A 13,455-nucleotide genomic window follows, 5' to 3' on the forward strand; every position below is an offset into this window, starting at 1 on the left:
TTTAACCATCTCCAAATTATGCACTGCAAATGACAGTGCAATGCTCTCACTGCATTTCTTTCTTTAAAAGGAGGGGTAGTCTCTGTGATTTTTTTCCTACCCATTGTATGAATTTATTCTCAAATGTCTTCTGTTCTCACTCCAGATTGAGATCTGCTACCCCCAAATAATGAGCCTCCCAGGTCTTTATCAGAACCAACACAAACAACTTGCCTTTTCCCTAAGGTCCAGGACTTCCATGCACACTGTAGTTGCATCTTTCATCCATTTTAGGGCCATTGCTCTCTGACAGTCTTTCTGGATTCAGAGTTGTGAAATGATCCATTCAGCCAAGACATAAAAAGTTCTATTAACAACTTCAGGACAGAGCTGATGTGTTTCGGTTTGGGGTCTTGTGTTTTTTTGCTTGTTTGGTCTGGTTTGGTTCATTTTTGTTTGTTTGTTTTCTTCTTGTTTTGCTTTATTTTATTAATTTTCCCCTTTCTTTCCTGATTGAATTGTATTAATTTTTCATTGTTTTGATAGCTTAAAGGCATTTTCTGAACATGTATGGACACAATGCGTATGAACCAGAATCTACAAAGAGAGGAAGATGGAGTAAGAATACAGAAAACACAGAAACACCAGTCTTCTTTCCACAAGTGACATTCATGCATCTTTTTTGGGTATGGTGCAGGCTGGGGACTGAGGGGAAGTACACAAAATCTCTAGATTTCCTTTTGTAAAGAATCAGTTCTACACTACAGTGAACTCAAGGCTTTCAAGTGCTGCATGTAAAACTTCAAGAAATTTTTAGATCCATAATTTTTCCAACAATGTTACAACAATTCCAGAAAGCTGATTTATCTCATCTAAATGGTAGTCTTCTCCAAAGCTTTCTTAGACTTTACATATGTCAGCCATGATTACAGACTTCAAAAAGCCTAAGGAAAGTTGATAAAGGAACACATTTTTCCCTGGCATATTTGCATGAATATATCGCAACGCATTTACTTATTTTATCTATTTGTGGTTTTTTGTTGTTGTTATTGTGTGTCACTTTTGAGCAGGATGGCCTAACAATCCATCAAGAATATCAAGGTCTGTAACTTAATAGTTTGAATTTCATCCTGGTACTGATTTAATATTTGAAGAAAGATGAGAGGACAGTAAACAATGTGGGCAGAAATCAGCTCCTTTTCAGAGAGAAGCTTTAATGTTGTTTTGTGACAAAATGAACCACAGATGTAAATGAGCTCATGCATTTTAGATAAAGGAACATATTATTCAGACTAAGGGGAATAAAATCAATTATAGGTTATACGTTCCTTAGCAAACAGTTCTATCATTTCCATTTCAATCTCTTATAAAAAATACTCCTAGGATATTTTCTGAATGGCTGAAGGCAGATGGAAATATTTGAGTCTTATGACAAACAAAACTAGTTCACAGCAGAGTCACCCTCAGTGTTTTATAAACTGGCAGGTTTTTTGCAAAGCAAAATTGGTTACACAGAAAAACTCCCAGCCGCCAGCTTCTAGAGCAATTTTTTTTTTTTCTCTGCTGTATTACTCAAAAGAAAAATGCCTTTAAGATGAGACCCCACATGAATACATATAATCAGACAGTTTACCATGAAGTATTCACAACCAGAACAACATGACAAATTACAGTTTAGCTAATCCTCTTGGATTTTCAAATTGACATAATTGTTCATCCCGTTCCATGTGGTCTACATATTTCTGTTGGATATGGACCTTGCATTTTCTCAGAAATAAATAGTTGTCTAGCACTGGGAGATGTTTAATAACAAATGTAAATAAGTGAATAGAAGAAGCCTTCTTTGAATTGAAGCCTTCATTTATACATTGGAAAAAAACATGGAATAATCACATGCACAAAAACTTCTTGCATGCAGGCAGTTGCTGCTTATTTTGATGTTAGTAATTTTGGAAATGAGCATTTAGGTAAATGTCCATGAGATGTGAATTCTGATAAAGGACAATGGCCTAAATTTTGTTCTCTACCATTGTCTAACATTAACAACTATATTAAAGTGATTTAAGCTTCTGCAGATTTACATCAGCATTAAAAGTAAGTGGAATGCTTCTCAGAGGAATATAATGAGTTCCTTCATCCTACTTAATCCCGCTTCACTGCAACAGCATCCTACAGCTCTCGTGCTTTTAATTACTGTTAGGGAAGCACACTTGACTTCAATTGCTGCTCAGAGCAATTTCCTGATTCCAAACGACTTTGCAAGAAGTGGAGATCTTTTATGATTAACAACCACAAACAAAAAGTTATACTGTATCTACTTTCATTACTGCCTTAGATAGTTGTTTCTTTCAAATTTGAACTTCTATTTGTCTGCAAGCTTCCTTTTTTTTCTTCTGGAAAACTATTGTAGGACTTCATTCTTTGTATGAGTAAAAGTCAAATTCAATTTTTTTCCAAGATATCTTACAAAATTTGGGTAAAAAATCATAACTCAACCTTAAAAATATTGCAAGGTGGTTTGTTTTGTTTCTCTTCTAGAAAAAAATATGTACTCATTAGTATATTCATTTATAATTACATATATTTCTAACATTTAAAACAACTGTGATATAAGCACAATATACTACCGTATTACAAACTAAGGATTTGAAAGATGTATTCTTTTGAAGTACACAGGTTTTGCTGTTTTGCCATTCTGTTATTATTGCTGGTTCTGCCCTGTTTATGAGACAGGGCAGAAAATGCACTGATATGAGACCACTCGGAAGTATCAGATCTGGAGGTTGAGATGGGAGTGATAACAAAGAGGAAAAAAAGGCAGCAGGGGTTCACTTCCTCTGCAGCAGCCTTTCTTGTTCAGCTTGTCCCTTCTCTGTGTACCTAGGGCCACTGGGTACACACAGCCAAGTTTTCCCCTTTTGCCTTCTCCATTCTTCCAGGCTGACCATGGCAGTGATCACTGGGGCAAGAAGCCAGTGCCTTTCCCTGTCTTCTGCTCAGGAGAGCTCCAACCAGCCAGGTGTGCTATCACTGCTAAAGAGCACACCCCGAGCCAGCAAAAACATTCACAGTTTATACATAACCCTTTTTCCTTGCCCACATGCCACCATCTGACTGAGTAATGGTCCCCACAGTGTAAACGGCCATTTCTTTTCACTGCTGATTGATCTCTGGGCTCCCTGCACAGTCATAATCTGCCTGTATTTTCCTTCAGAGCTGCCATGGAAATATTGAGGAATATTATCCTGATAGCTGATCCCTGAGAGACTTTATTAGGGAAACCCTTATTATCAATGAGTCTTCATTAATGATTGTATTTGGGCAACCATCATTTAGCCACTTTACAACCAGTCTAATGTGGATAATGGTTTCTGTAGTGATTTTTTCTCAGAATGCTGTGCACTACTAAACAGAAGTCTTCAGGGGCAAAGCTTGTTTTTATAGCTATGCTTAACACTAACACTAATATAAATAAAAATGAAATTCAATGCAGATGGAAATTGGACACAGTGCGTTGTCATGACAGTCTAAGGGAATTCTTCAATGTTCATTTTCTCATAGAGTCATCAGTGCCTGAAATCAAATTTGTTGACCATAGAACGAGTCACCAAGACATATTTTTGTGACCATGGGATTCTATATTTTTGTAAGAAAGTCCCCACTCCAAATTGCACTGCTGTATATAGAGCACAATTTCATCATGCATGCCAAAATTTAAAGTGAAGGCTAAGCTGTTTTCATGACAGATCTTCACAATGATGTCGTGCCCTTGCCCAAAGTGGACTGACTCAAACCGCCCATTTGGATTTACCCCTGAGATCAAACTGAACTAACAGCTGGAGTCAATCACAGTGTTTGAAACAGTGATGAGGCTAGCAAAATAAAACCTTTTTTAATTATTTTTTTTCCCTGAGAATTTTCAAATACAGGTTCCAAAGAGCCTAACATTGCAGACACTGCATTGTTGTGTTTTTCATAGTGTATATCCCCAACATTATCATGTGATGGAAAATAAAGATAAGCTTTCAGGTACACAAGAACCTCTGTCCCCAAAAACCTAACATTTTTTTCCAAATATGAGTTGGTCTAATAAGGGATGATGGTTACAGATCTTGCCATGGTTATGTCCTTAGATCATCAAAGGTACCATAACACCAAAATCCTGTGTGTGGGGTCTGTAAAGAAAGGTTGTATAGCTAGCCTTTGTCTTTCAGTAACAGGCAATCATCAACAAATGTATCCTTCTTTTCTACAACATCTTAACACTGGTTTTCTCAGTTCTCAAGACTTTCTTATGGTCTTTCTCTCTGAGAATCAGTGAGCCCTACAATGGAGTCCTCTTGCTCTTTGCTCTTAATTTTCATTAAATAAATTATGAAAGTCTTCAAGGTTTAATGCAGCAGACGACAAGGCAATTAGCATAGATTGAAACATACAATAAAACACTGTCTTCTGAATAAACAGCCTCCTGATGGATAATACAATGGCACTTTCTACAGAGGTTTTCAGGAAAATAGCAAAATCATTGTGTATATAATTTATGGCATATACCTTCTCTGCATAAGCACTAATTTGTCTGCAACAATGTAATCTAATATTTTCACTAATTGTCAGCCTATTTTTTTTTTTCAGTTCCATGATGGGATTTCCCTACACTGGTAGGGGGTGACAAAAATTATTTCTGACTGTTCATCTTGGGAGGGAGTTTACTCAACTTGCAGCAACCTTATGAAGTTTACAGTCTTCTTCTGGGGTAGGCCTTGCTCCATTCTTAGTGGTGTCAGCATAGAAAGCACTTGTCCATACCCTTGTGTGACTGGAAGCACTGCTGTTATTCCAAAGTTAGCCCCAGAGAGGTATGGTGCTGTGCACTACCCGGCTACAACTGTAATTTTCTGATGGTTTTCATTATATGCTTCATTCTCCCTGATTAGTTTTTGGCATCCTTCTGGCCTTGTAGAACGTATATGCATTTCTTTTTTGGGTTTATGGTCCCTCAGACTGCTGGAGTAGGTTGACAGATTGGTCAGCCAGCTCTGTGGCTTCCTTGACTGAGGTAGGTTAGACAACTAGTCTGCAAGTCGATATCAAGGGGAGGATTCCTGAACCTTTGCAGATACCTACATTAGCAAAGACTGAGGAGAATACCCCTGAGAAAAATACCTCTGCCTAGCTCAGGTTTAGTAATATTTTATTCTTATACATAGGGTTGGGTAAGCAAAAGCATCCTAGGAAGCTGAGTGTAAAAGGCACAGAAAGCTAGCTCTTCACCCAGATAGCCAACTGCTTCCCTCTAGGAACAAGCCTTTTTTACAAAAGGGACATGAAGAGAAAGGAATAACCTGCTGCCATATCTATCAAAACTCTATGTCTATTTGCTAACCTACCTTTTCTAAATCTTGAGCTGGGATAGAATGCCTGATACATAGTAATACAACAAGGAGAAATATAGAAGGTAGGCTGTTTTTGTAAGGTTTGATACTTATGATTTCCTGGTTGAAATTCTAAATTTAACTCTGAGTAGAGCAGGATAATTAAGATGTATGGCCATAGCTGAGAGCTGCTGTTTCAATCTAAGATCATCAAGGATTATGTTTAGTGATGTATCTCTGCTTCTATTGCCCCTAGCCTCAGAAATGGAACCTTCAGTTTTAATGAACAAACAAACAAAAAAATCCAATCTAGGTCAGATGACATTTGTTTTGGGTTCAGTATTTCTCAGGTTAAATTCTTTAGTCAGGCAGTGGTGTTTATTGCAAGAGAGAATTGATTGGGTCATGTAGGGCACAGAGTACAAACAGCAGTGTCATTCACCAATAGGTACCACAATTTCTTCCAACATGTACTGAACTCCTTCTGGTACTTCCACCACCAGTGGAAGAGAAACAGGGAGAATATCAGGAAAACACACTTTGTTTTCATTTCTGTATCTTAAATAAGCCTTGAGGCTAAGGCTCAAATGAGTGACAGCCTGGCTTATGTTGTTTTAGTCTACAAAAGTGTTTTATCAAATAGGTAGTGCTGTGTGTCAGTCATATGTGACCTCTGTATGGAAAATGTTTACACGATATTATTAACTCTTTTTCTCCAGAGTTTCATCATGAATCTGTGATACTCTCTGCATTAACAACATGAATAGCTGTTATGTGTCTGTAACCAAGCTTCCCAGATCTCCAACCAGCTTTCCATAAACAACTGTTTGAAAATCACAAAATCATAGAATCATAGAATGCCAGGTTGGAAGGGACCTCAAGACTCATCTGATACAATCTTTCTAGGTAGTAACATAGATGCGAAGGCCCAGCGCCTTGTCAAGCTGAGAATGCACTCCTACATACACGTAGAGTGTCACCAAGGACCTTTATTCATATGTTTTTGGAAAAAAAGCTATAATAAAATTTCAGTTTGGGATTTCTGCATTGCTTGATGGACTTTCAGCCACTGTACAGATCATCAGTTCCTTGTTCGGTCTCCCCTACTTATCAAAATATAAAATAAAAAACAATCATAATGATCAGACAGATCATTATCCAACACAGTGATATAAATATTATATTCCTTAGTTTATTATTATGTAAAATATTGCTTTTCCAAAACAGACACAACGTTTACTCAGATAAATTCTCTACGGTGTCCACTTTTTCTAGGAAAATTATTTTTCTATCAAGTAAATTTCCATGTCCTTGTCAGACACACATATTTCCCCTCTCCTTTTGCAACACCACATACATCAGCTCTTTGTTCTACTTTATGTTTTTCTCTACCTTATGTTTTTCTCTCTTTTTTTCCTTTCTGTTATGTGAGACCTTTGGCAAGGCTATTTCTCTAGACTCAGAATTAACTGTTTGGTGAATTTCCCATGGTCTACTCTTCCCCACCCCAGGAAGGACTTGTATTTGAAAGCAGCACCTGATCCTTCATGTCCTTAAAGAGAAAACAAGGTGTTTCAGGCAGTCTTACTCTTCAGCTGCCTCATATTTTAAAATAAAACAGACTGCAGCCTTGTGACTGAGTAATGGAGCCACAATCTGTTAATGTAGACTGGGGTGGTTTTACCATTGTCACCCATTATACTCATTGTCTTTTATGATCCTGACCCAAAATGTGGTTGTATCAGTGAAGCTGTGTTCCCACTAATTGTACTTTGTGGGACACACCACATTGTTGTTCCCTGAACAACGAAGTGCTCCTTATACAGGCATGGGTTGCCCATTGGTTTGCCCCAAAGCTTTGTTTCCTCGATGGCTCATACTGCATACATGCTAGAATAGTAGCAGCCCATTCTGTAGAGAACTGTGTAGTTCCCTAGGGTGGGAAACTCAGGCATGCTTGAAAGAATAGTTCACTGAACTATTTTTTTTTGCACCATACAGAAAAAAGACACAGCAGTAGCAAATTTTTAAGAATGGTCCTCCAGCACCGTCTCACTTAATCACTTGCATCTCAGTTTGACAGACTCCCATACAATCTCACAAACATGCCTCAATGTATTTCTGACATACTTTTTCACCACCTGGTGCAAGGTTGCAACCATAATAGCATGTTAGTAGCTTCTTATGATTTTAGGTACCTGTTTTATTTTCTGTTTCTGCCTTTGTGTTAAATCCATGAAATGTTACCTATGGTCATAGGGTCATCTAAAGAAATCAGCGCTACAGTCATCTGCTCAAGTGGTCAGATAATGTACAGGAAGGAGCACTTCATGCTTCACAATCTTACAGGTTTGGGGCCAGTGCTTTGTGCTAAGCTTTGGAGGAGACTGAATTATATTTTGATCCTCTTGGGTCCTCAAAGTGTAGACAAGGATGCCTTATTAACTTGCCTTTCCTGCTGTCATATCTGGAGGGATTAGAGGGACACATGGAGTGAGGCAATGCCTCTGGTGTGCGTTCTCCTTTGTCAACGCTTCATTCATGCTTACAGAAGACCTTTTCTCCCCATTTGTCCCCATTCATCCCCACCTGGGAGCAAAGAAGGCATTGATGTAGACTTCTGTGCCTTGACAGCCCTGAATCATTGGAAGGACACTTCCACAGAGCAACTAGCTACACCATCACTCACATTTTTGCTAATCAGAAGGCTTATTAAAAAGCCACTCCCTTTCCAGACAGACCTAGATGGTCTGCCAGGTGCCACCTCACACAAACACACATACACCTCTGAAGTTTCCCAACACAGGCTGAATACCCAAGCATTTATTTCATTCTTGTTGGTGTAAGACTACAAATTAATGCAGACAGAGTACAGATATATGCTGAAAACTTCTGCAAACGACTGCTCAGGTCGTGAACTTCAGCTGTTTCTTTTTGTCTTAGCAAATTCCACTCAGACTCGGCAGAGATGTGAAGGGGTGCAAAAAGAATTTTTCCTAGCTTTTTTTTCCCCAGCAAAATGCAGGATATCAGGCTGAATCAATACATTCACATGCCAAAATGATTTTAAAAATAGTTCTGGCTCGCTGTGCACAGGTTGGGAAATACCCAATTTACAGCTACTCTTTAGCTTTCATTTGAGCTCTTGCACTTCTGACCTGTACGGTATATGACATGGGAGTCATTCAGAAGAAGTTGCACATACTCACATATCGTAAATCTAGTTTATTTGTCTCTGGGATAATACACCTCTATTGCCTTTTTCTTTGGTACACAGAGCCTCTACCACAACCCTTCTGATTTGTACATAGAGGATTTTGGATTATTTGTTACTTGTTAAAGTAGAACTTGTCATTACAAATGTGCACACCTACTAAATAACAATGGAATTTCCTCCCAATGAATTCTTGGTTGTTAAAAGACCAGTGTGTCAGCTTAAACACTGGTTTACAGGCTGCAGACATATCATGCATTTAAAGCCCCCATGTCAGTGGCCACGTTAAGTCAGATGGCAAACAGTCAGCAGGGCTGATATGAGTTCAAGTCTTAACCTTTTAACAGCAATAATGATGAGTGGAAAGGCTTATCTTAATTATGCACCGAGCAAGAAATTGGAAGCTAGAGATATCTACAGATAAGCAATCTGATACATGGAAGAATGCAATGTGCAGAACATGTCCTTTAGTGGTCTGCAGAGAAGTCAGGAAAGCATCCTGATGCCGTGGTTGGTGCAAAACCAAGCATTGTTTTGAGCTGATTGGAAAAAAATGCATATGGCACTGAGCAGTCATGTGGAGATGTGTTTACTCAAGAATTTGGCAAAGCCTGTGTAGGCTGGCCGGGCCTGCCAGCAAAGCTCCTTGTCCTCCTCCTCCTGGCACCTTGGACTTGGTCCTCCATGAATCCAGTTTTGGGAACATTTAAGGTGCAGAGAAGACAGATCTTGTTTCTAAAATGCCAGCTAATAGTAAGCTGTCGGCGAGAGATGAAGAACACGTTGCACTTTGGGATAGTTTGGGGCAGCCTGTGTTTCCTTCCTTTGTTCTGTTAAACAGCAAGGGAGAGTGCTGCTGCCCCCAGGGCGGTGAGCCTGAGCAGGTGGAGAGAGGGTCAGAGTGAGGCAGTCAGCAGCCTCGAGGAAGGAACCTTCCCAGCAAGGCCTCAGGGAGCATGAGACCTGTTTAAATTCTTGTACATCAGAGTTTGTTGTTCAGTTAATAAGGTTTCTCTACCTGACACATTACTTTGCACCAATATTTTCTACTGAGTTCTAATAAATCCTGCTTTAGAAGCTGGAGGCAGATGATATCTTCTGGTTTGCCCACTTCAGAGATAGTGGAGCAGTTCCACCTCAAGGCTCTGGTTAATTCAGTTCCACCATCACTACTGAGCATGGCAAACAACCTCAGACTTCACTGCTGACAAGACTCCCCGTCTGGACAGAACAGATGAAAGAAAGCAGTTTGGAAAAAGGAAACAATAAAAGCCTGTTACACTGAAAATGTAAAGACCCAGACTGGCAGTGCACCCTGTCTGCAGAGTGTTTGTCTGACTTTAAGATGCCCAGACACCTTCTCAAGAAGTAAGTGTCACTGGGGTTAATGATGCAGCTTCTATGGCAAAGGAAGAAAGATCTTGTCAGCCAGCAGCAATGAAGAATGTTTTAAGTGAGATGTTCCAGTCTTGGCAGGCAAACTAACTCAAAAGCAAGCTTGGAGTTTGGTGCAAGCCAAACTGCCAACTGTTTTTCATCCTGCTGGCTTCATCCATGAATGTATCACACACAGATTTTGTGTGCAGCTTTGAGAATAAAGTATCAATTCTTAAACCAGGCTATTATATCAATAACCTTTTATTTCCGCCCCCCCCCCTCCAGTTTTGCTTGGCCCAGCACATCACAGTCCATCAGATCTTTCATTTTCTGCTATTATCTTGTGTTTTGGTGGCAAGAATGCAGGTTTCTTGTTATAATATATTGTGCATTAAACATTTATTCTGTAAAGTTTGCACTTGTTAATGACGGTTTTGTAAGCCTTAGAAATACAAAACAACTTTTGATTTCAAAAACATCACATCCTGAATGTTGAAAATTTGTAATTTCTGAAAATTAATCACTTGTGGATAGAAAGCCAAATTCCCCCATCCTTTTCAAGTGATGCAACTGTAACTAATAAAAGATCACATAGTGATGCATATACTGGCATAGATTCTTCCTTAGAAATGTTTGGTGTTCAGTCACCACTACCTGATAATGTCAAAAATACATAGCAACAAAAATATGACTAGTGAGTAGGGTGATGTTTTAACAGTTTCTTTCTTAACAGGGTTAAAGAAAATGTTATGAGGCACTGCAAAGGCACTCCTTTGGCCCAAAGGCTCTCACCTGAACATAAAAATCTGCTGCACATGAAACAATTTCTAGTGAAAAAAGCAAAAAATACTCCTTATAAGTATGATAAAAAGTGCTGAACTATGTTAAGAAGTGCTGTGTCTAAGGTTTGCAGTTTTCTTTATTGTATTGAAATCCAGGCTGAATTTGGGTACCTAACACAATTATTTATAATTCAGTTTTCAGTTGCACTTTGTTTTTTCTACAGGACCACTGCCTCATCTACTGCACGAGAGTGACAGGTCTAGATGAGTAAAGCTGATTTTATAATATATTTTTATTGTTCTTAGTTGACAGATGGGCCCTTATTTTCTGTTTTGGATGCTACCAAGTGCTTGCACCAAAGAGGGACACTAACCTGGGGTGACAGGGAAATGAGCTGTGGGTGTCGTAGGTGTGGATGCCCTTTCCTTGTGCTGCATGACTCCATGTTCAGTGTTGTAAGTGGTCATCATCTCTGCATATTGAGATTTAAATCTCTTCAGCAGAACACCTCCAGCAGTTTTATTGTGGGGGCATAGCTACATAGCAGAAAAAAAATGTCTTGAAACATGGAAATAACCTAATTCTCCTCTGCTGCTTTCCACAGATCTGGGAGAAGAGTTGACCTTCAGCCTGTAGGTCCTAGCAGCTGCGAGTAACCCTGAATGGATGTAATACAATGAGTAATTTTAAAATTTTATTTAAAAATTATTCATTGTTTTATAAACATCTGTTCACTGTTTTTCCTCTAATTAATTTTTAAAGATGAGGAAAGTAACCTAAAAATTCTGGTTTTGCCCCTGTGCCAGGGTGGCACCCAAAAAGAGTCCCTGCAGGCAGCTGCCTGAAGTAGAAAAAAAGATGTGCAAACCTGTTTGCAGCTTGATTTATTTAACCATCAACATGAGCTCAGAACTGGTGGTGACTAAGTAGTACGTTGGATAATGCTTTCTTTCAGAAATCTCAGCTCCATATGAGTGTATGGTTCCTAAGGAACAACTCCTTCTTAAGAGGCTAAAGCAGGCATCATACTTGTATTTCTAGTTCCTTAAAGGCTTTGTTCAGTCAATGCTAGCTGCCACACATTGTACCAACTCTGAATTAGTAGGTTAAAAAACCAACCGAACAACAACAACCAACCAAACAAAAAACACAACAAAAAATCCCACAAAACCAATAAAAACAACAACAACAAAACCACCATTTCAATATCCTCCCTTAACCATAGCAAACACCAAGCCAAATTCTCTAGCATGCAAGGGAAAATGGGACACCTCCACAGGAGAATAACATTGCCAGCCACGATTATGTAACAATTCACATTTCTAGTTGGAACTTCTCATACTGTGATTTCTAAAACAGTGCTGATATAAATAGATAATAAAATTTATCAGTGTTATCATTAAAGAATATGTTTCTTCTGGCAGAATATTTTCTCTTAAAATTCTTAGACATCTGCTGCAATAAGTCGAAAGCCTTTTCTCTTATGTCATTACTGTTCCTCCTCTGCAAGTGTTGCCATCTGCACCTAAATAAAAGGAGTCTAAAAAATTAGCTGAGAAAGGAATTGATGGAAGACTGATTTTAAATCCTTTTCTTGTTCTAATCATTCAGTCTTTTGACAACACCTACCAGAAAACTCCGCAAAGCAACACCCGCCCCCAAACACTGCTGTAGAAAAAGAGAACCATAAAATACTGTGTCGGCTACAGTCTGGGGAATTGCCCAGATTCATGCTGGTTCTGCTTAATCTACTTTCTCTGTCCTGGAAATCCCCTCCTTGGTGATTTTTTGCCTTAGGTAAAGCCTATGCTTTAGAAACATGCTATACATAATAGTTTTTATGTGCAATGAAGTCCCTTGTGTCCTTTGTCCATTTCTGAATGCACCGGTTGGTTCCTACTAAAGAGCTTCAGAAGGGCCCTGGAGTAGCAGATGGGTTGAGATAGACATGGTACATGGAACATCCCTCTCTTGTAGAACACACTGTAAGCCACTCGGTACCAACAGGGCTGATGTAGACACTGAAGTTATTGCTTTTCATTGCCAGAATCACTGGTCTGCTGTGAACATCAGGTTTCCTTGCCTTTTGCAGCAGTTAGCTACTGCACTCTTTTCAGAGCATGTCAGAGCAGTGGCTGCAAGTACAGACCTATGTGTTTGTTAAGGAGATGATACTGCCAATCAACAGTGAGACTGTCTCCTTCTTATCTCTCTGCACAGTTGGCTGGAGGCAGAAAATACAGACTGGAAAAATGTATTGCAAAAAAAGTACTGTGACTAACTTCTGCAGCCTTTCCTTTGTTCCTGAGAGTGCTTTTAAAACAATTATTTTTCTAATGTGTGGACATGTAGAAGGCTATTTTGTGTCACACACAAACTGCCTACTTCCAAACTTGTGATACTCAGCACATGGGTTAAACATTCACCGAAACACTCTGCTGGAATGGAAATATAAGTCACAAAGTGGTGACAATTACGATCTCTCAGCAATGATTTTGTTCTTTGGAACAGAAAATTAGTCACTTCTTATTTTTTGGTCAGTGCTCCCACATCTGGTTTAGTCACAGGATCCAAATAAAGAGCTGGTCATATATATATACTCTTCTTTAAGGGCTTTTCTGGGGCTTTGCCTAGTGTGCTTGCTCAATCCCCGGTGCAGTCACAAAACTCAAGTGATGTAAAAGAAGAGCTGGGAGCTGTGTGCTGGGCCAGGTACAGAAGGAGCATGGG

This window comes from Apus apus, chromosome 2 (genome assembly GCF_020740795.1).
Source record: "Apus apus isolate bApuApu2 chromosome 2, bApuApu2.pri.cur, whole genome shotgun sequence".
Classification (NCBI taxonomy): Eukaryota; Metazoa; Chordata; class Aves; order Apodiformes; family Apodidae; genus Apus; species Apus apus.